Below are 4,765 nucleotides of genomic sequence, written 5' to 3' on the forward strand. Positions count from 1 at the left end.
GTTCCAGCCACGAGGACCCACATCTCCAAACAAGCTGGCCAGGCCGCCGAGTCTGCTAAGCAAGTACAGTCTCTCCCACAGGTGCTGCTAGGGCCTCTTTCTTCTTCCCCTATCCCTCTTCTCGGCTGTGGGCTGTCCGATGTGAGCCCACATGCCCCCCCCCCCCCGTCTCAGCCCTCCGAGCCAAGGGCTTGAGACCAATCGGTCCCTGGCTGCCCCAGAGCACAGGGGATCCCCGACCCCTTTCATTTTCTCAGCAGTGTGTTGTCCGACGTGAGCCCACATGCCCCAAGAGCTCTACGCCCCCGTGGAACCTGAGTGAAAATTCCCCATGCTGGGCGGGGCCCCGCCGCGCTCGCCTGGTGTCGCAGGGAATAAACTCAGCCAAGATCCCGTGTATTCCTGCCCTGCTGGCCTACTGCGTCATGGCAGACACACGGACACACAACACAACAGAGATTCACGCCCGCACGTGCCCACGTATGGGCCTACATCATTCCCTACAGGTGGTAGAGGATCCAGACAAAGCCAGCTCCAAGAGTATCCCCGCTGGCGTCCGCCAAGACCCTCTCCATGGAACCGTGAGTAACTCCAGCCTAGTCCCTAAGACTAGACGGCTCTCTATATCCTTTCTCCCTCTTTCTCTCTCCACATGTTTCGGGCCAACGTTTTCTCTAAATCTTAGCTACCACTAGCTCCTGCCTGACTCAAAAGACTAGATCTCTCTCCCTCTTCTCCACGTGTTCCCTACAAAATGGCGGAGACCCCTTAATCGCCATTCTTTACCCCTCCCCCCAAGAAATCTCCCGCGCTCTGCCTGCCAAGAGGTTTGCCCCTCCCCCAGGGGTTAACTTTTCGCGCTAAAATTCCCCCACTCCCCGCCATTTGCAGTCGGCTGGTTACAGCCCAGCTGACTTGCCTGTAAAACAGAGCTGGGTTTTTGTTTGCCCCTTCCCCACTAGTCCCCTTCTAAGTCATTTGCGACCAGCTATACCCCAGCTGGCTTGCCTGTTAGCAGAGAGTCTGAGACTCTGATCTGCGCCCCTTAGGCCGCTGGAACCATAGGATCCTCTTCCCTGATGTGGGACCCGCCACGGTGCAAGCTTGCGCCGCTGTGGCGGCCTTTTTTAAATTTTCCCCACAGTTTTGGATGAATATAATACACAACAATAATTGCAAAATAAGATATCACGTTTTGAACCAAACTTCCAAGATAAGAATATTGTTTGTTTCTGTTCATATCTCACACTTTTTATCCAACAATCTTCTTCTATACTGCCTTTCCTATGCTCGTATGGTATAATTAAGTTCATTTAAGTACATTTTTTTATCCGTGTTCTGTTGTTTTTTGTGTTGTTATTTGGGATTTGCATTCAACCCCCATACGTCATTTAGTCAATATATGCTAATATCTGAATGTGAAATTGTAATCTGTGGCCATTCTTTATGTGTGCATTTTCTGTTGCCTCGAGAGTGCCATAAATAACTTTGGCTATTAAAATGTAAAAATTTTCCTCAAAGCAGATATAAGGTGTGGAAATATGTCTAATGCCTTTGAGTAGCTTTACCTGTCATTTTGATATTTTGTTTTTCATCCCTTCCATCAAATATCTAGAATTCAGATCATTTCTCAGACACTGACTAAAACCAAGAGAATCATAAAACTGCACTAATTAAACAACACAAGAGACAATGGAAAGTTTTTATGACAACAAAACATGTTTTTGTCATGGACATCTCTTCTTTTGAGAAGACAATAAGCTTATCACGTCATTCAAGGACATGATTCCATAATGTGACTATATGCCAATTAAAAGATATGATGTTTTAATTGTTACTCTTGTCAAGGTCTCCTGTAACAGATATGTGGTAATAATGGTATCTGGAAATCTCCAACTTACCCAAGTGTCACATTAAATCTTAACTTCATTGTTAGTTATTAAAGCAGTATTCCTGATATTTGAATTTCTCGGTCCAGCCAGATTCTATAGATTCTTCTAAAGGATCTAGCTTAGTGAATTTACCTGCTTATCACCACCATCCACACACCTCACCCTCCACATATAACACAAATTTTCAGGCTTTGACAAGGATGCAATTCTGAATGCCAGACCACTTCCTGATTTTGTTCTAAGCTATATCAAATTTTTATACCAATTCAAATTTACATATTCAATATGTATCCTATCCTATATATCCTAACCTTCACATACTCAGATTTCATTACAAAAATACAAGCAGTATGACAGATCAAAGAAGGATCTTCCTCCCACAATTCACTAGTCCTATAGAAATGTTCACCAATGAAAATTGCCTGCATGAACCACTGGAAACAGAATCTAAAAGAGTAATCATAAATGTCAACAAAGAATCAAAGGAGTTAAAGAGGATGTAAAGAAAAAACTCCATGAACTTAGAAAGAATAAGCTTAGAGATAATGCATGCCCAGAAAAAAAGAAACACAAAGCTGCTGAATATGGTGATGATATTCCAGACTGTGAAACTGAAATTCATTGAGGAGATAGAAACATTGAAGGAAGTTTGAGATAAAATGAACAGAGAATTGAATAAAACAAAACAAAGCAGACAACAACAACAAAACACAACAAGAAAACTCAAAGATAGAATTAGAAAGTAGAATGCACTAAGTGGAAGACAGAATGGACACACACACACACACATTACATATATATGTATATGTATATGTATATATATGTGTATATGTATATGTATATTTATATATATATGCCTGAAGAATTCCAGGTCAGTAAGAAAGACAAGATCTTAAACAAGATCATGAAAAACATTTCCAAATTAAAAAAAAAATTAGCCATACAGATACAAGAAGGACAAGAAACACCAAATAAATAAAACCAGGGAAAACAAATAAACCTTCAGGGTTCATCTGGGGCACTGAGAGCACAGGTCCACCTGGGGCACTTGGTAAGCTGTGTGCTATCACCTGACCCCCAAATTATTGCCCACAGCACTGCCTGCCTTCTTGAGGAGGACTAAGGGGATTCAGGAACATCAAGATACATCTTTCCCACCAATCCCCAGCCTGGCAAGTCCACTTGAGTCACAGCCAGCAGAAGTGAACCGAAGGCTTTCTCCTCACCTCTATCACCATGCCCACTACTCTTCTTTCTTTGTTGTGGGGCCTCAAGAACAGTCAAGTTCGCTTGCGACATAGCCAGCAGAGATATACAACATGCTGCTCCTTTAGCTCCATTGTCAGTTACAGAGCTCTGCCTGCCTCTCTGAGGAGTCCTGTTAACATTAGGAATCTAACAGCAGTGTCAATCGTATGATTACAATGTAAGAATACAGTCAGCAAGAGTCGGAGCAATACAGTACCACCAGAGCACAGCTACTCTACTACAGCATGTCCTGAATAACGCAACAAGCCAAAACACAAGAAGATGAGCTTACATTCACTCTTATAAAGATGATAGAGGCCTTTAAAAAGGAAATGAATGAATCCCTTAAAGCAACACAGTAAAATAAAATAAAACAGATAAATGAATAAAACTGTTGAAGAACTGAAAACAGAAATAGAAGAAATAAAGAAAAAACAAACTGAAGGAATCATGAACATAGAAAATGTAGGGAAGAGAACAGGACTTCCAGATTCAAGCATAGCCAACAGTATACAAAAGATGAAAGAGAGAATCTCATATGTAGAAGACACAATTGAAAAAAATTATAATTAGGTCAAAGAAAATGCTAAATCTAAAAAGGTTGTGGCACAAAACATTCAAAAAATCTGGGACATTATGAAAAGACCAAACACACACAACAGACACACAAAAATAGGAATAGAAGAAGGTTCCCAGCTACATAGCCCAGGAAATATATTTAACAAAATCATAAAAGAAAACTTAGCCAACCAAAAGAAAGAGATGTCTACAAACATAAGAAGCTTGAAAAACACCAAATAGATTGGACCAGAATAGAAAATCCCTCAGCCACATAATAATCAGAATACAAAATGTAATGAACAAAGAAAGAAAATTAAAAGCTACAAGAGAAAAAACCCAAGTAATATATAAAGGCAGACCTATTAGAATTGCACCAGTCATTTCAACAGAGACACTAAAGGCCAGATGGACCCACACAGGTGTCTTGTATACTCTAAGAGATCAAACATGTCAGCCCAGATCACTGTACCCAGCAAAACTTTCAAACACCATAGAGAAAACAAGATCTCCATGAAAAAAAATAAAACAAACTTAAACAATATCTATCCACAAATCCAGCCCCACTGTAGATACTATAAGGAAAACTCCCACCCAATGAGGCTAAATACATACAAAAAACCCATAGGAAATAAATAACTCCATCCCAGCAAAATCAGAAGAAAAGAAATATTCACCACCACCTCCACACACAATCTTGCTACCAGCAACATCGAAATAGCAGGAATTAAGGACCATTTGTCATTAATTTCTCTCTCAACATCAATGGACTCGATTCATCAATAAAAAGACAGACTAACAAAATGGATGGGAAAACAGGATCCATCGTTATGCTGCATGCAAGAAACTAAATGCAGAGTAAAGGGCTGGAGAAAACTTTTCAAAGCAAACAGATCCAATAAGTAATCTGGGGTAGACATTTTACTATCAAATAAAATAGATATTCAAGTAAACTAAATCAAAAGAGATAGGGAGGCAGAGATTGAATCACCAACCAAAGAGCAAGCATGGGATGAACTTAGTTCTATCCCCTGACATGTGTAGCAGAAGTGCAGCTTGGTCTTTAT

The sequence above is a fragment of the Grammomys surdaster genome, unplaced genomic scaffold, assembly GCF_004785775.1.
Source record: "Grammomys surdaster isolate TR1022 unplaced genomic scaffold, NIH_TR_1.0 126029, whole genome shotgun sequence".
NCBI classification, from domain to species: domain Eukaryota; kingdom Metazoa; phylum Chordata; class Mammalia; order Rodentia; family Muridae; genus Grammomys; species Grammomys surdaster.